At 45.9% G+C, this 19290-nt stretch overlaps 1 long non-coding RNA gene across 1 annotated transcript; it reads right to left on the bottom strand.

The window, feature by feature from the left end:
* Positions 1-542: 542 nt before the first annotated feature.
* Positions 543-17516, bottom strand: LOC119400740 (uncharacterized). Its single transcript, XR_007416729.1, has 3 exons — positions 17430-17516; positions 7868-7942; positions 543-735 (listed from the first exon to the last, which is right to left on the bottom strand). It is a non-coding gene; the product is annotated as an uncharacterized LOC119400740 (long non-coding RNA).
* Positions 17517-19290: the final 1774 nt, after the last annotated feature.

The following is a 19290-nucleotide window of genomic DNA, read 5'->3' as shown; positions in this document are numbered from 1 at the left end:
CTGGTTACGGAATTCGCGTTGTGCGACGCTTGGTGCTTATTTTACTCTTCTACCACGCTATATTCCATATGCTAATGTGGCTCCTTCCCGACATGAAGTCTGCATATGACCTTTTTGCAGAACAGTTTCAAGCACCGGCATGGCTCAGAGGTTGAATACTGGGCTCCCACGCAGACGGCCCAGGTTCGAACCTCGTTCCATCCTGAAATTTTTTCTTATTTCATTTTCTTTTATTTCGAGCGATACTGGTTACGGACACCGGCGGCGGCGGACAACTACGGCGCCAAAAACGGCCGGTGAAATGATCTCATAACAGCTTTCGCTGTAAAAACTACAGCGCAGCGGTCTACAGGTCCCTTCAAAAACCCTCTTGGTTGAGGTAAGGCAAATTGTTATTGTCCATGTAGTTCATATATTGCCGGATATATTGCGGGTTCACGATTGATTTGGGTATGACTAATATATGACTACCAATAGCGTTCCCATGACTATTATATACAGATATACAGAAAGACATGTTTATGATTATAAATGACAGCATATTTATTCCACAAAATTTTGTTCATGTCCATGTCCGTAGTAAGGATGGTAGCCTTTTGATTGGAAGGGGTGTTTTTTCCAGCATTGAATAGAGAGACCTGAGGGTTCACAAGTGCACTTATTATTGCAGATGCCTAGTAGACAAATGTATTTCACGTCTTGCACCATCTTCTCAGCCGCTTTCATGCTGGTGTTCTGAAATTAAAATTAAAGGCGGCTCAGGGTAGTGCTGTTGGAACCGAACTATAGTGGCGTATCCGACGAAAGTTTGGTACGGAATTTCAATGCGAAAATTGTGTTCAACATATGTCTATGCATTGCAAAGAGGGATACCTGTAACTAATATTTGTACAGCGTAAAATGCCTCCAGCATCGGGGACGCCATCTGTTTGTTATAAAAAATCTATTGTGCGATACATTTTACTCGAAATAATGATAGTCTGTTCTGTTGTTTTTCTAACTTTTAGACGTAACATTGGCGGCAGTGGGCGTAGGGGAAGAAAGCAGCAAAATGTGCGCTCACATTTAAAAGCAGCAGTGGTAGTGCTTATTTCGCAACAGTTTCGACCAGCGGAGGAGGCTTCATAAGGATTTAAGAGGATGTGCGACGCTGCATGAACAACACTATCATGGTTGTCAGTGCACGGAAAAGAACGATTAAAAATACAGCTGTAGAGCAATCCTCCCGAAAGCAAACACTGTGGCAGATTTCGTGCACTGTGGGAATCGATGTAATGCAAACCAGTCTGCGAGAATCTGCACGCGTGCCATACTTTGTTTATTAAGCATTCATGTCATGACACATCGTCCGAACACACCACATCGTCAGCACGGAAAGCTTTCCTTTCTGAGAATTCAATGTGTATTTCCTAGGTGGCTTGTGCTAAAAAATGGTGGTTGTCAATAATCTCTTTCAAGGCCGTCGAGTGTAAACCATGCCGTAAGTGGCATGAATGGAATGATTTTCATGCTATTACCTGTAATTTATATTCGCCCTACAGTAATGATATGCCATACCAGTCTTGGTATATATCCAGGTAATGAAATGACCACGAGATGCAGCCATATAGATAGATAGATAGATAGATAGATAGATAGATAGATAGATAGATAGATAGATAGATAGATAGATAGATAGATAGATAGATAGATAGATAGATAGATAGATAGATAGATAGATAGATAGATAGATAGACAGACTCAAAATGGCATAAGGTTGCTAAGAAATGTTTTGCATTTATTAGTGCTGACAATGACTTATTTCTATGGTCTTTCAGGCTCAGACACTTGGTACGAATGGGGCAGTGAAAAACCGCTTATTCCGGGTAGTTGACTCGGATCATGAATGGGAGCGACCGCATTAGTAGTGAAGGAGAGAGCAAAGATGAGCAGAGACTTGGCCAGAGACCGTAGAGAAGGTGGCTCGGGTGGGACGCAGCACATGCGGCATTTCTGTTTTGGGGGCTCTAACTGTTGAATGCGCATTCCGTATTTGCTCGGGAACTGAGGAAAACACAAGTAATAAAGGACGATGAAATGACAGGAATTTGTAGCGAGAAAGACAAACCGGCCGAGAACGCGCACTTGCAGGCACGCTCTTATCGGATACATGAGCGGTCTGTCGCGACGAGAAAGAGCAAACGGGAAAACATCCGCGAGGAACACAATGTTAGAACGGATTCTTTCGGCGCAGATAGCTCTCAGAAATGATGTTGTTATGCAGGAAAAAGCGGTCTCCTAAAATTAAGGGATTTGCGGGTCTCGTTTTAACGCATTTGACACAATGTCAGCGAGCATGCATTCGTGTATGGGGCCGTGTGCCACCCGGAAGTCCGCTTTTGTGCAGAAATACTATTTTGCAGCGTTTGCTGTACTGGCCTAGCCGAGCCAGTTTCGCGCGCCTCCTCAAGAACCGTGCTGCGCATGCGCGAGGATCTGTGATGTCACGCAGCTGGTGTACCGGAGCCGGCACCCCCGCGCACTCCGCCTTCGCCGCGCGCGACTCGCCGCCGCCGGTCTGTGCATTCCAGAGAAGTGACGTCGTAGCCAACCGTAGCCGTGGCAGACGCACTGGCGCCTTTGCGCGCTCAGCTATTCGCCTTCGCTGTGCAGTCGCCGTATGACATTGCGCTGGGGCCGCTTGATAGCCCCTCTGACTGGCGTTTGCCATTGTGGTACAGCCATGGAGAAGGTGAGCGCAAATGCTGCCAAACGGCGCGGAAGAGCGGAGAAGCTTACCTCATGGGATCTCAAACTCGTAGCCTGGCAATTAGCGGTTGAGCGTAGGAAGAATGAACAGAAGAAGGCTAAACGTGCTGCGGAGACACGAAAAGCTAAGAATAATCAGCTGAACATTTGCTAACGCTACGTATAACCTGGCGTAGCCGAGCTAAGCCACTGCAACATTTTTTTTACTATTGTTCGCTAAAGCACAGGTGATTGAAATAGGCAATGAGATAGCGCGGCTGAAAAAAAAGTTAGAGCAGCTTCGCCCTGGTGGTACCAAGCCTGATGGAACAGCGGTTTTGGGCGGCCTTTCTTAGCATACCAGCCAAGCCAAGAGATAACCAATGAGGCCTAAATATAGCGACATGAGCATATAGAGGGACAACTAAGCCCACGAAAGCCTAGTTGAGTCTACGAAAGCCATGTTGAGAATCTCTCTCTATTTATTTCCCGATCTATGTTTCATTCTTTTCATTTCTTTCAGTCTCTTTCTGTCCCCTCTCTATTTCCTTCTCTTTCTTTCTCTCTCTATTTCTCTCTGTTTCTTTCTCTGTTTTTTTCTTCCGTTCACTTTCTATCTGTCTTTTTCTCGTGCTCTGACCATAGTAGCGCAATCATATTGTTCCTATAAACGCTTCATTTGCAAGCGTGCCTGGATAGCCGACAGGTTACGGCACTCGGCTTCAGACCGTGCATACCTGGCTTCAAATTCCTCCTCGCTAAGAAATGTTATTCCTTTCTTTCTATCTCTCTCTCTCTCTGGTTCTATTTGTTTCTTTCCCTGTCGCTATTCTTTTCTCGTTCTCTCACCCATAGCAAAGAAACAATGTTGTTCCTATAAACGCTTCTTCAGCTAGCGTCCCTCGATAGACGATTTGTGACGACGCATGTCCTCAGCATGTTTTATAATTTTAATAAATGATTATTAATTTTATTATTGTGGTAGCAATTATGTGGGCACTCTCGACGGGTCCCGTATAAAGCCCAATTTGATCAAATTCCTCCGCGCATCGTATGTCCTACCGCGGGGTAAAGCACGCGAGTGGGGGCTACAAACGCGGCTGAAGCGATAAAACGAACTGCTCTTTAATTCGTTCATTGTCTGGCGAACCACAATACTGCACTCGAAACCCGCGATAACTAAATTCCGAGATAACGAAATTCTCACCGCAACGAAATATTTTCGGAGCACCGGCGAACGCCCATAGGAGTCAATGCATTTCGTGACTCGCGACTGCGAAATATATTCGTACCGCAGTCCCTCTTTAACGAAATTCTCACCGCAACGAAATATTTTCGGAGCACCGGCGAACGCCCATAGGAGTCAATGCATTTCGTGACTCGCGACTGCGAAATATATTCGTACCGCAGTCCCTCTTTAACGAAATTTTTGTAACACGAGTGCGCAAATAATGTACTCTCGCAACACTAAATAGACTCGAAAACTGCTGAAATGCATTCATGCTACACTTACATTGTGCAAAACACTCGCTACAGCGCACTTGATAAGCAGCCGCCATCATTATTTACAAAAAAAAAAAACACGAAGCTGGCGACAAAGATGATGATGATGATGGCTTGCCGAAACACCTGCTCGTTATCGCGGACTAAGTAGCCAAATCCACATTACTCATTGAGTTTTGTTGGTTGGGTTGGCTCTGTGCTTGGCTTTGTCGGCTTTGCGCGCACATGGTCGCGTGTGTGGAGCCATTTGTGGAGCGTTTGCTTTGTCGCTTGGTGCAACGTGAACTGTGTGTTGCGATTGCTTCGTCCGGTTTCGCTGCCTGCGAAGATGCCGCCTACAACGAAAAAGCGGAAGTTCAACACGCTGGAAGATAAGCTGCAATCTTCAGTGAGGTGGAAAAGGGCAGGAAAAAAATTAACATCGCCTAAAAATTCGGCGTTGCGTGCAGCTCGCTGTCCACGATCCTGTGCTGATCCACGCTGATTCAGCGGAGCCGGAAGAAGGTTCGCCTGTAGGCGCACTTGATGACGGTACTAGTGACAGCCCAGTCACTAGTACCGTCACACGAGATTCCCGATCGAGAGTCATGACACTGCTGCATGGTAAGGCCTGCCAAAGCAAACTTACTGACTTTTGGAAATGAAATGTGTTTTTTGTAAGTTCCATGCCTTTTCTGCCGTATTCTCGCGCCAACAAAATTCCCGCAAGAGCGAAATTTTGTGCTTTCCCGGCCGATTTCGTTATTGCGGGTTTCAACTGTATCATCATCATAAAGCGGTATGTGCCACAGGAACTTGGTAAATCTCCACACTCACCACTGGTCCACCAAAGCTGAACAAGACGGCAACAGTTATCGCAAGAAATGGCTGCGAACCGATGGCGGCCCCGAAGCGATAGAAGGCCTACGCCAATAACGACGTGCCCGTAGATCTTTGAGAGGTGGGAACGCTTGCTTTCAGCGCTAGGTTCTGTCTCTGCAGCTTGGGCATGCGTGTCGTGTCTGTGACTATCGGGTTTAACTCGAACCACTCTGCGCTGAGAATCACCGTAGAACAACGGAGAATTACCTAGCTAAAGCCTAGCAAGGACCAAGAAGCAGCCTAGAAACAACCTGCATCTCCTATAGCGGCATCGAGAAGACCCCGAACTGATGAAAAGCCTACGCCAACGACAGCGTGCCCGTAGATCTATGAGAGGTGCGAAGGCCTCGTTTCAGCGCGGGGTTCTGTCTCTGCAGTTTGGACAACCATGTCGTGTCTATGACTGTATGTGGTTTAACTTGAATCTCTTTGCGCTGATAATCAACATTGAAACAACCTAGCATCTCCTAGCTAAGGCCTAGAAACAAACGAGAGGCAAGCAGACTTGTCTTCAGAATCGTCCAGTTTCGTTGTTTCAAGCCTTGCGCGGTTCAGTGCAAGCTTCACCAAATCTTTTCGTTTTATTTATTTCTTCTCCTTTCCTTCCTCCAACGGGTTCTTAAGCGACACACGGTGACATGGTCGTTCTTCGAATTTTTGCGAACACCACCGGACTAAGCTCGAGCTAAAGCTCGGTAAAAAAACTACACCATCTCCCGCTAAAGGGGACATGAGGCGATGCGAAGCCGGAGCACTTGCACGATCGCGTTCCGTTGGCGCTCGCCGGGCATGCTACCGACCTCGCGTCGTGGAACGCAAAGAGGAACACTACGCGCGTAGTGTCTTCCCTCTAGCCTGGCCGTTAATTCTCACAGGGCTTGCGGGGAACGCGGTCGACAGGCGCGTGCGAGAGAGGCAGCGCAGGAGAGCAGAGAGAGGGGGAGGAGACGCGCATGGGCTGACCCTTATCGCGGCGCTGCACAGGAGAGAATTTCGGCATGTCGAGACCACATTTCAGAGGAGCCAACCGAGGCAAGCGCTGGACTGAACGCGCGCAGTGCTCTACCACTTGAAGGAGGGGATACTAGAGGAGGAGAGTAGCGTATGCACCGCGAACGTAGGAGAAGCGCAAGCAGGTACTGGTAGAGAAGTGGACAGAGTAACGCGAAGCTGTTGGAGAGAAGGAAGGAGGAGAGTCGCGCATGCGTAGTGTGAGTGCGGACTACGACGCCGCGTGCGGATTACCACGCCGCGTTGCATACCCCCGAGCAAGATCTACTTCGCATCTAAAAAAGAAAAAGTAGTAGAAAGTACTGCTGAGGGGTGACACGCGAGTGGAGACAAATTGGTTCTGATGGTGCGAATAACGCAGAATATTTTACATATTTTCTGGATGTCCTTATCGGAAATATCTTCGTGAGGAATCAGAATAGACCTAGTGTGTGGTCATAATGCTGCCGTTTTTAGAAGGCGAGGAAAAAACAAACGGAACGAAGTTGCACGGGGTATTGTCAGCTGGCACGTAATGTTTTTAGTTGTGACTGTTAATAGGCAAACACTGCTGCTAAAAATATATACTTTCAATTGTCCAGTCCTTGCTACCAGTACAGTGCCGTGAGGTGTTTGCTCGCATGATAGCAATTGTGGGAAATGAGGTAACTTCATTTTTCCCCTGAGCGGGAAGAACTCTTTTCTCGAACCAACCGGTTTGTAACCACGGAAATCCGCGTGTTCATTGTGCATAGCGACGGGCGTCGCGGCAACTGGACGCGCGAAAGCGACCGGTGGACAGAGTTTTCGGGACTGCTATGAAGAAGGTATTCGGGAAGCAGCATCCGACACCTTAGCTCCGCTTCTTGCTTACCTAACTTATTTTCTTTTCTGTTCGCCGATGAGGTGCCAAGAGCAACCTTGGCAACGTCAACGTTTTCGCAAGGCTCAAGGAAAGCTGCGCTTAATTTGTTACTTCGCCCTGTGTGTTTGTGTGGTGTTCTAAGGCGGTCGAGCACCAAGGTACAGGTGTGCTAGTCAGTGTTCGTATTTTTATTCTTATTTATTTCTCATTTATTCTCGTTGTTCTCATTTATTCTGTTTTCCATGATGTTTAATCAGTAATGTGAGGTATGACGCGTCTGGTTTACGTTTGCGGTTTTATTCAAATCATGTTTGAAAGAATTATACCAATATTTTCTTGAGTGAGTAGCCCAGAGGGCTTAGCGGTTTCAATAGAGGTGCGCTTCGGCATGAGTTTGAGCGATTTGCTTGATTTTTAAAAGTCTTTTTAATGGCGTTTCGACTAAGCCTATACTTGGCATATCACACATCATTCACACATGCAAATAAGTCACACTTAAATTATTCCACTACATGTTCTCTCTTATTTTTTCTTTAACACTTGGATTGAGTGCTGCAGCGCTGCTTGTCTGTTTGAATTGCTGCAAAATAAGAGACCTGTCGCAGAAAAAATATATCTAAAAAAGGACGTTGAAGGGATCCTAAAATGTAGTTGGCACAATACATTAGGGAGCATCAAAAATGTCAAACCTATGATATGCCGGATTTGTACATAAACGTGCTTGCCCTTTTCTTTTCAAACGAGTTTTCACCTTTGCGCTACCAGAAATAAGCATATATTAAGACAGTATTATTTCGCAGTATTGGAAATTTTGATGATATATATGTAACATGGCCGATATGTATAAACCATGATGTCTACAGACATATAAAAACCCACTGGATATGCTAAATATAATACAATTGCCGAAAATATACTTACGACGCATTGTGTACCTGCTGCCACCATTGCGCCACCTTCATTAGTGCTACAGTAAAACGTGCAGCCGATTCCAATCTGGTGGAAAACAAACACATTGACAAACCCTGTCTTCGGAGTACTTCACTTAGAAGAATATACTAGGAATATTCCTCGGTTGCGTTAAACTATATTTCAAAATAAGTACATAAAATTCAGTCCGCAGCTTTTAATGTACTGCAAAGTCTTGAAAGTAACTCGTAGGACTAAATGTACGAGCACTGGCCATGTTGTACTACATTTCCTAGTATTCATGCTTGAAAATTTTCCCTGTTTGATGGTCGTGAAACGCATAAGACATGCTTTATTGATCCCTTTTATTGCGATAAATCATATATGAACAGCTCACGCATATTAGATTCCGTAGAAAGACCAAGCCGATAATATCGTCACGTGCGTCGTATTTCTACGTGCCTTGAGTGAATACATGCGTGGGCGGAGAGGGAGCGCAAGCGGAGAGGAAGCCCGCCGGCGGACTTTCATTTCGCTAAAGGCTTATGTGGGAATGGGAGGGGTGTCACGAAGGGGACCTGTGTCGATCCGACAGCAGCTTCATAGTGTGATCGGCCGGGCGCGGTCGCCGGTTGTTCTCTTGATGGAGTTCAGGAGGCGGCTCATACATTCGTGTTTGTTGTGTTCCCATCTCTTAAATAGGATGGCAAACTGGGTGAGTTCTTCAAGGCTCATTTGAACGTAAACCGCAAGTGCACAAGGACGGAACAAGTAAAGGGTATGAGCGCCTACGCGTAACTAAAAAAGTCTTACACATGAAGTTTTGCTGGTTGCTCGTGTCAGGTTACGAGCACACAGTACAACGAGCGATTACAGTTGAGAGAAGATCGAACACTAAATGATCACGTATAATGATAAATTTCGCGCAAGCAACACCAACACAGAAACGAAAAGTTCACAATGGCCAGTGCAGTTCTTTTTTGATAAATTATGATGTAGTGGCCAAAGACTGCCCTCAGGAAATATAACTCACAACTTGGTAAAGTCACTGACACGGCTTACACACGCGTCCTTGTTATGCTAAATGTGAACGCCTCAACATTTTCTCGAGCTATTTGAGAAGCAGGTGGGAAACGAATCTTGGTGTCTCCTAGTCTAATCCAGATTCTAGCACGAGAAATTGTTCAGGTATTTCATATAGAACATAAGGACACGAATGTAAATTATGTGTCAGTCGCTTGGCACAATTGTGAGCTTTACTTTTTCGGAGTTTTTTTTAACATTATACATGGTCCTCAAGGTGCGTCCCGCGTAACCCAGAAGTTCTGTGAAGTACATCGTGAAGGATCCGCGAGGGGCCAGAACGAATGCGCCCCGCTCTCATGTTACCCTCATTAACCACAAATCAGCTAATTTGCATTGCACTGTGCATTTAACGAATCCATCGCACGCCGCCACCGCACATCGGATGTCTGCATGTAGCGAAAGGCCCACGTTGTGAAGCATTAAATACTCGTTGCCTAGTGAGTGCCATGAAACTTTCACGACGTGCAAACCCGTGGCGACAGAACGCGCGGATTTCTCGTAATTCAGGGTCATGACCGTTAAAACCACTGCAAAAGATAATAACGGGCACCTCGGCACTTTATTCATGGCTCATGGCGCTTCAGTGTTCATGTGGCACAGTTTTCATACATGGTGATCTTACGCTGCTTTACGTCGGTTTTTTGGTCGACGGCCGTTTCGCTGTGCGACTGACATGCCTCCTTTATTGTTTTGCAAAAAAATAAAACACGCCTCTGTACGCCGGGTGGTTAGTTTGCGTGAAGCAATTGCTTACGCTGCGCGGTTCCTGAGGCATGCATTTTATGGTCGGCGGGCATCTTACGCGACTCGCGGAGCGGCGCGTGGGGGGTCGGGCAATCGCAAGTGTATGTATAGAGCTCTACATGGTCTTCTACATCAACAGCGACAGCCTTTGATATTAAAAAAAAGAAGAGAACAGGCCAACGCGGGCAGCATTAATACTGTGTTTGCGCGCATCAAGAAGCGTTGTCACCTATACCCTTCCTCCCGCTTTCCGTTGTATTCATGCGCAAGAGAAATGTAAGGGTTCCACAGCACACCGGGAAAGCCGTAGGCATTTCCCAAGGCCAGAAAATTTGAGAATCCCTGCTCCACTAGATGGTATCATTCTGCCTTCTCTTAACGGTAACCACACATCCTGTTTTCAACTGCTCACCTGGCATACGCAAACTGCGAAATTCTATGTATTAGCATGGATGGATGCAAAAGTTTTATTGCGACAGCAATTATATGGACAGTCTCGGCTGGATTTTGCCGTCGCCGTCGCCGCCGTCATGCACCGTATATGTATAAGTATGTATATATATATATATATATATATATATATATATATAAGCCCTAAAGAAAAATGATTCAGAAAAAATGCTTCTGAAGCGCGGAATCGAACCAGGGACCTCTTGCTCCGCAGCGAGTGGCGCTATCCACTACGCCACGAAACGCAGATCCTCGACGTAGCTAACGGCGAGCGTTTTATCACACCCTTTACCGCTGGATGGACTCGGAGATCGCTGCGCTTATAAGCGTTTCTTCATTACCAGCGAGATGGCGTTAGGAGCCCGACGGGCGCATTTAAAAGTCGTCGGCGAGCTCGCTCGCTTCTTCTTATATTTGCGCATGGGAGAAGCTTGCCCTTCCGCTGTCTGCTCGCGCGGTTTTCTCGTGGTGAGGGGAAGAGGGATGTTTCACGCTTTCACCGTGATGTCCGCGCTCATGTTACGGAGCGTACGAAAGTCACTCGATCTCAAGGGACGCCGCTAAACGAACAAACAGAAGATGAGCGCGAACTATCAAGTGTCACAGCTCGACACTTGAAGCACGCCAGTTTCCTTCGCTGCTTCGGCCGCCTTTGCAACAAGAGCGATGTTCAAACTGAGAGTATCCATTGGCGAGCCTCACTTCGTATAGCATTAGTTCCTTGCTATCGCATTCATTGCTTCGCCCTTGCGGCGAAACTGTGACTTTTTTTTTAATGTCGTTAGGTGCACGAGTCAGCGTGCAGCGGGCCGCTTCTACGTTGGGACTGTCAGGCCAAGCCCGACCACCGCATCTTGGGCCCTGTGGACAGCCCATAGTTAAGCCCAGGCATTGCGGCTCTTGGTAGCGGAGAGCCACTTGTCTTCGTTGATTTGGTCCATGCCTCTTGACAAGAGACAACGCGAGAGCTTGTGCTCTAGCTTAGCGAATTCGTTGAAATGATTGGAGGAGCTACTGGGATAAGTGCCGGGACAAATCTCATGTAAGAAAGCCGGGCAGGGGCACGAACCCGTCTGCAATATTCTGACAGCCAGTGCCTGTGCTCTAGTTAGCGTATTGTGGGGAAGGGGAAATCCGCCATGTATTAGCCTAAGCATTTTAGGCATTTTTGTTACCAGTGAGCGCTTGTCTTGTTCACTTGTTCCGCCGTTGTCCGCTCGCGTAACCGTTAGGTACCAGCATGACCGAATGGTCACGCATATTCCCAGGAAGCGTTTCAAGTTATGCAGGTCTAAACCACGACAGAATCACGGCAACAATCTTTTCCTTAGCTTAGGGTACCCCTTACTGACACCAGGAGGCAAACGTTTTTCGTAGGGGCCACACATGCTTCGCAAGTACCAGCGTCATCGAACGGTCGCGCATATACCCAATAAGCGTTTCATGTCATGCATGTGCAAATAACCGCGCCATAGTCACGTCACCATTCGTTTCGTTAGCATGGGGTACGCCTTACTGACACCAGGTGGCAGAGGTTCATCGAAATTGTCACAAACGCTTCGAAGGTGCCAGCGTGTCCGAATGGTCACGCATATACCCCTAAAGCGTTTGAAGTTATGCAGGTTTTATTAACTGTGCCAGAATTACCGCAGCATGGCGTTCGCCAGTTTAGGGTGTCCCTTATTGACACCAGGTGGCAGAAGTTCTCGATGTTTATCTGAGAGCCGCCAAAAAGGCGCAACATAGTAGTTTTGCCTTTAGCCGCGTCGACATGAAACGCTCCCGCGGGTAAGGGGACTTCTTTAAAATATTCTTTTTTGCAATAGCATGATATACATGTCCCTGTCGAGTACTTGCAGAAAACGGTCACGGTGAGAAGTTGGGATAGATAAATTGATGAATTCTTTGCGAAAGAGCGTGTTATTTTACGTGTTGCCATATGGTCACGCTAAGCCTTTAGGCTCCGTATTTTTCTTAATTTCGTTACATTGTTTTACGCTCATTGTAGGGTAATCTAGCGCCACTCATGAGTCAATCTATTGTCTCTCCAGGTTGACTTTAGAAGAAATAGCCAGAATACTCGAAGAGGACTATGCAGACGTGTCGGCTATCTACACTGAGCCGCCAGGGGCAGCATTCTACCCTCACAAAGATCAGCATTCCGGTGGTCTCATAAACAATCCAGAAGTAGGCAGCTTAGAGCAGGTGCTGAAACCGTTCTTGCCGACGGCCTTCGTATTGGTGGATGCGATTCTTATGATGATGAAGCAGAGTACGAACAACTAGGCGATAAACCACCAGACATCTCCTCAGGCGTAGGAGATAAAAGGGCTGACACTAATTAGCCTACTTTCAAGTACCAAGTGGAACAATAGTCGCCTTGAGAAACGTTCCACAATATTTCTACACCCAAACTTTGCCGCTTACAGGGACATTTTGCCTCCAAATTGTTTGAGGTCTTTTTTGGTGCAAGCGTCATAGAAATCTATATAGAGCAAGGAAAATTGATACGTTATTTTTTTATTATGCTGCACCCTGCGGTCATAAAAGAGGAGATGAAGTGTTTTCTTTCCGTGCTGGTTCTTCCCGGTTACAACCACTCGCCGGGAGAGAACGGCTATTGAGACAGTTGAACCGACATGCGTAATGAAATGGTGTGCAACGACGTGCGAAGAAACCGTTTCGTGCAGATCATGTGGTTTCTTCACTCTGCCGAGAATACGAGCCTTACCCTGGCAGACAAACAGACAAAGTTCTGCCACCTGATGAAACTTTTCTGGGCAAAGTTCCTGTAGCCCATGAGCGGGTACGTATTTTAGTTATGACGAAAGCATGTTCGAAAATTATGGCCTTCATGGCTGCAAGCATTCCATACGCGGAAAACCAATTCGCTTCAAGTACAGAGTGTGGTGCTTGAATACGAAAAATGGCTACGTTGGAAACGTTCAAGTATATCAAGGCAACGAAAAAGACACTGCAGCAAGCACGCCGTCTTAAGATCACTTCGGAAAAGCAGCTGCACCTCTCCTTCAAATGGTGCAAAAATTTCCGGTCGAAGTTCGACATCTGCCATTTCACTTTTTTTTCGGCAATTTTCGGCAATTTTGGGCAACTTCACCTTGAAAGATTTCTGCCCACTTTCGACTAATATTCACGGTAATATTCACACTCACGCAAGTTGTCTAGGCCTCGGCGCTGTGGTAGTCCAAATTAGGGATTTGATTTAAAGGGTTATAATGCGTGCTAGCTGGTCGCAGTTGAAGACAAAAGCATAACAGTCTACGACAGAAGGAGATCCTCCTTCGACATTGTTGTGATATAAGGTCCGGGCGAAAGCAGTCTGAGGCCGACCCTCAGTCCAGCGCACCTGCTGCCACGTGACCACCTGTGAAACACAATTTTCAGCATCACCGAACTACAGCGAACTGATCTGAAGCTTGCAAAAAACTTGCAATGGAAGAACACCAGTCTTTCTAAAATATTTGGGCTTGGATTGATATACTTTCGATTACAAAATGGCGTTTCCCACAAGAAAAACTCTGTCCCAGTTCGAGCCAAATTCCTTCTGCATTACGTTTTGGACTGCCACCACTAGCTTTGCAGACCGTGGATGATAAACCGACGTTTGGGTACCCCTGTTTTTCATGCCCACCAGCGAGGATACACGAAATGTATCAAATGGCCCGTCTTACCGATACCAAAACTGGTAAATGGGTATTATTCGCAGTTCCATTCCTAGAAGACACAAAAATCTCTAGATTTTGCGTAGATAGATTTTTACGTTCCACACATAATTTTTTGGAATATATAACCCCAGTCCGCACAACATGTGCGTCAAATACTGGAAGCTCTACATCTTACAGAGCTGGATTTACAAAAAATAAATATTGCTTGGTGAACATCACGTGACCAGCACCCAACAATCGCGAAAGATTTGTTAGTTTATCGCATAAATGATGAAGTGTGGAAACGCAGAAACATATATGCAGGAGTGTTGTGAATCTTTGATAACAGCACCCGCTTACTAAAATAGGGTTGTTTACACAAGTTCGCTAATATTGTGGTTAATACTGTGGTGTCTGTCTGACAAAGAGGTGATATTAGATTACGAGAATGATGTTGTGCGAGCGATCATTAGGACACGCTGGTTATTCACATGAACTTCCAAAGTTATGCTTCTACCTTGATAATGAAATGAGGTAGCGTTGCCAGATCCCATTTGCATCACATTGTTCTTATGCTTCGATTCTCGGTGGACACCCACACGATGCTGTGAGTAAAGAATTATGTCTGAGCGTGGCATTAATCGCTGTATAACTCTTGAGACGCGTACTGCATGCAGAGCTGCAAAGCACCACCTGCGCATTGATTCACTAATTTTCCAAGCAACGACGCATTCACCGCGCGTATTCAGTGCAATTGGTGCAGCTACTTAGCTACACACTTTGTTCGGGCTGTGGCTCATAATGATGATACAGACAAATCGAGGGTGACCTCAGTTTAATGGGTGGGTAGCTTTACCCACTTGCTGCGCAATTCAAGTGGTGGGGCAAAGGTTGCGAATATGCACTTCTGCCACGCAATTATATGTACTCATTCCTTGACATCAAGAAAAACATTAGGGCGTTTATACAAAGCAGTTCCGAGCGCTAGCGCGGCTCTGTGATAGCATAATTGGTCACCATGCAGAATACCTGGGCTCGGTAAAGGCTTGAAGCATGAACTTTAGTATGTGTAGCCAATTCGATTTTTCGCTCACGGATAAGGCCGCCGACATCGATACCGGATTTTCTGTCACATGAGCTGCTTAGCGCGATGACGTAACTACATGTTTCATTTGTTAAAATGAGCGAGTGTACTTTTACAGTATATAGATCTTCGCTAGAGAGAGATGTAATATAAATGTTCTATTTTAATAGAACCTTTATAATACGTCAGTTTCATTATCGCACTTTCTCACTGCGGATGTCAATTACTGCCCACAAGGCTTTAAATGCCACTTTCGCCATATTTCACAGTGAAACTGTTCAGCAAATCGTTCCTTGCGAGTTGATCGCAGAAAACTATCATCTTAACGGGTATGTGCCCCTGTTCGGCTACCTGAGAACAAGTTTACGGAGAGAGAGTTTCAGAGAAAGAAATACAGAGATAAACAAATAGACAGACGGAAAGAAAGATGTAAAGAAAGACAAAGATAAAGCTTCTTGCTTAGAACAGGTTCTTCACGAGGCGGCATTCGAACCAGCGTACCCTCGATTCGAAGGCGAGCGTCCTAACCACTCGACTATCTAGGCGCGCTAGCCGCGCGTGGCATTGCCTTGTATAGTATACAGTAGCAAGGGGGTGGACAAGGGAATTGAGCATGAGGAGAGATGTTATGGTGAAGAGGAGGAAAAGGAGGAGGGGAGGGGGTAAAGCGTAGCACAGAAAAAATGAGAAACAGAGAAAAACATGCAAATAGAGAAAGAGAGGCAGAAAGAACATCAACGAAAAACAGAGAAAGACGTAGAGAGAGGAAAAAACACAGGAAGGAAAAGGAAGCAAGTATCGGCTTGTCTAGCGACCAGATACCACACCACTTGGCCAAGCCGCGCATGCGCTGTAGCAAAGCCATGCCCACCAACTGAGATATAGTGCGCAACCTCCGCTCTATCGTGCACAGTGTGTTGCGTAATGCCGAGGAGGAAGCCGCACATCTCGAAGCAAAACGTGTCGGTCGACAAGGAGTACGAGCTGCGACGCGTGCGTGCTTCGCTGTGCTAAGCTTCGCGCGACTTAGTGCAATATGCCAGCAATTTTTTTAAATGCAATGCATTTCTTAGTTGGGGGCTGTCCTGCGTCCCTGGCCGGCGTGCGCACAGGTGTTATCTCTCCGCGTGCGCTCCTCCTCGCCTCTAGCAACAGCTGCGCCGCGCCTAGCCACCTGAGCAGGTGGTGAGCGGCGGAGGGTAGGGGAGAGGAGGAGCGCGCGGGCGTGTGATGGCGCTCACATCGCGGAGCAGTGGAGGGTAAGGGAGAGGAGGAGTGTACCCGGTGAGGGCGCTCGCATCGCGGAGCTCGCTCGGCTGAGAGAGAGCTCGGGCGCTCCTCCTCTCCGCACTCGGACGTATATATATCATGCAGGGAGCGCGCGCTTTGGTGTCTTGATAGCGATGGAAGTCGGTGAAGTCGAATCTCTCGCAGCAGCGATAACACTAGAACGAAGTGTAACACAATGCAACTCGAGCATTACGCCTCTACGTGCACACTCTCGTCTCTCTTCATTAATTAATCGCACACTCATCGGGTGCACCCAAATGCTTTCGCATTTGCTCACGATCCCCTTCGGGGAGTTGCGGCTTTTTTTGTTACAGCTTTACGCATCGATGTTTTTATCCTCCAGCATGCTTATATTTTATTCAATTTTAACATAAATGACCTGTGGATCTTCAAACTTGGTTTTCCCTTTCTGGCGTGCGTGGTTGTCTGGTTTTTGTCGTAGGATATTCAACCAACCAAATCAAGTAACTTCCTTCTTTGTATTGGATACCTGTTTAGTATCGTTGCTAAAGGTAGGAAAGTTCGTTATGAAGGCGGTTGCTGACAACGACTTCTTGGCTTCAAGGAAACTCTATATTGAAATCATTAGTTCGGTGGCTGGGGGATGATGTTGCAATATGTGTTTTCCCTGCAATAATCATTACTTTAACACGTCCTTACTTTATACTCATTCTCATCGTGTTTGGAGGCCGCCCGATTTGTGATAGTGTAAAATTCGTGACCAGGTGGTTTTCTAATGCTGATAGCGTGTACACAACAATGTGTACACGCCATCTGGGCTATTTAAGCGCAACTATAAAATCGAACAAATAAAGTAACAGCGCGAATGAAACAAGGACGACAAAGGAACGAAGACCACGGGACAGCGCTTGTCCCGTGGTCTTCGTTCCTTTGTCGTCCTTGTTTCATTCGCGCTGTTACTTTATTTGTTCAAATTATCAACCAACTAGCCCACATCAAGTTGCTACTATAAAATCGAATGCAGTAAATATTTGCTTAGGTTGTTCTAAACGTTGTTCATAACTAGTACGCACTGATTGTTATGTAAGTCATTCTTGAATATTTAAAGCACATTTGGTATAATTATTTGTACCTATTGCGTAATCGTTTTTGCTCAAATGAGGGTGGCTGCATCCAAACGTGTGCAATGCTATTACATTCAGAATAAGATGTTGCACTCTAGATTGCAATGTGATGAGAACAATATTATAAAAGAAGGAGAAAGGAGGAGGATAGACAGGGGAGAAGTACAAACCTCTCCCGCTGAAGTCTTCAGGAAAAATCGTCTGCATCTGTTCACATATTCTACTGCAAAGAAAGTACACAGCCTTTTATTATCCCTGATATATAGACATACCTAATTTCCACGCGTAGGCATGACACAGATAAATGTTTAGAATCGGACAACATCCTATATCAATTCTGAAACATGCAAAATGCTGGTAAAATGTCGGAAAATCAGTACTTCACATTCAATCCATAATTAATTTATGGACACCATAAATTAGCGCTAAGTATTGGTCGAAGAAGACAGAGCTCCACTAATCAATTCACTAGTGGTGCACAGCTGAGCGCAAGATATTTTCTTGACCTTTAGAATCTAATTATGTCTTATGTCCCACAGGTTCATGTGTTTTAGAAACATTTTATGGTACAATGGCCTAATGTATTTTAGCACAGCTGAGTGAACATTTATGTGAAAGTAGCACTTCAGTGACAAGACGAACCGATACATTTCATTTTACTAATTTTTCAGTAGTTCATTGAGGTAATTCTGTTTATTGATTTATTTATGATATACAATTCAATAAATAATATACGAAAGTTGAGCGCGTAAGGTTTCTTCGACAAAAACTTAAAATATGAATCGGCGCTTTTCTTTCCTGTTATTTCTCCTCCTTTGTTATGTGTGCTATCTGTAGCTGTTAACGTAAACCCGGTGTACTGATGGGCCATGTTCGTACGCGTGGTGCAGGCAAGCTAAATCCTCCGATATACATCGTTTACTACAGTACCTACACGTATTTGTTCAGAATCACTGCACTACTTGGAATCACGATTACTTCCTTCAGTTTAGGCCTTATTTCATTATAAAGATTAGGATCTGTCATTCACATGTATCGAAATTGCAAAATGGCGTTTACAAATATTGCATGCCGTGCTGTCTGAAGCAGGTAACCCATCGATGTAGTAACATTGTTATTATGTGTTACGCAGTGGTAAACGTACGTGTAACCTTTCATGAAAGTTGTAGCTTTTTGAACTTCTTGTGTAGTGCGCCATGACTCAGAGGGTAATACCTTCGGACCGTGTGCACCCGGGTGCAAATCCCGCCTGGGCAAGAAATTTTTTTCCTTCTCCTTCTCCTCTACACTTCTGGTATCCTCTCCCACTCTTATCCTTCTTCCTCTCCACTTCGCGGAAGACAGTGAAGGCGAACAGTGAGCAGCCCGCGATTTCTATCTTAAACGAGTTGTCCAGCGTTTTTTGAAACCGGCCCACATTGACAAAGCCTGTCTCAAGACGTGCTAGAGAGCTAGCTGAAGAAACAAGTGTGCCACTGCTGAAATATTGCCGTATGCCCCATGATATACACGCCGCGCCGTGGCATTGGCAGCTGATGGACTGTGACACGACGTGGCAGCGGCAGTGCATCTTCAGAGTATTAGAAGTGGCCGACTGGCAAACTATTGCACATGCAGCTACTGCACATGCAAGAAAGGATGACCCGCTTTGCTGTCTAAAAAGTGCTGCACCCGTTTATTTGCTTAACAGATCAAGGTGCGTGTGTGGAAGTATGTTGGAAAGACCGTTAAAAATATGGTTGATGCCTCCGTCATAGGAATCGGTGTAACACAAAAGTGAAACGCGTCCTTACAGAAGTGGTTGAATGATTGTTCTACATTTTATATAAGAGAGTTTGCACGATGTATATAGATGTCAAGCAGCTGTAGCAGCATTTAACGTCGATGCACCCGCCTTGACGCTTAGTGGTTCATCTCCATCCCGACGACTAACGTACACGTTCATTCATTAAAGAAACTCTTGTGGTAGCTGTGGTAGTTAACGGTGAAAGCGTAATCAGAGAACGAGGTGTGATAGCCAGAAGAGCGCCG

The sequence above is a fragment of the Rhipicephalus sanguineus genome, chromosome 7 (assembly GCF_013339695.2).
Source record: "Rhipicephalus sanguineus isolate Rsan-2018 chromosome 7, BIME_Rsan_1.4, whole genome shotgun sequence".
Taxonomy (NCBI): domain Eukaryota; kingdom Metazoa; phylum Arthropoda; class Arachnida; order Ixodida; family Ixodidae; genus Rhipicephalus; species Rhipicephalus sanguineus.
Note: the sequence above shows the minus strand (reverse complement) of the source record. Positions and strands in the feature narration are given on the sequence as shown.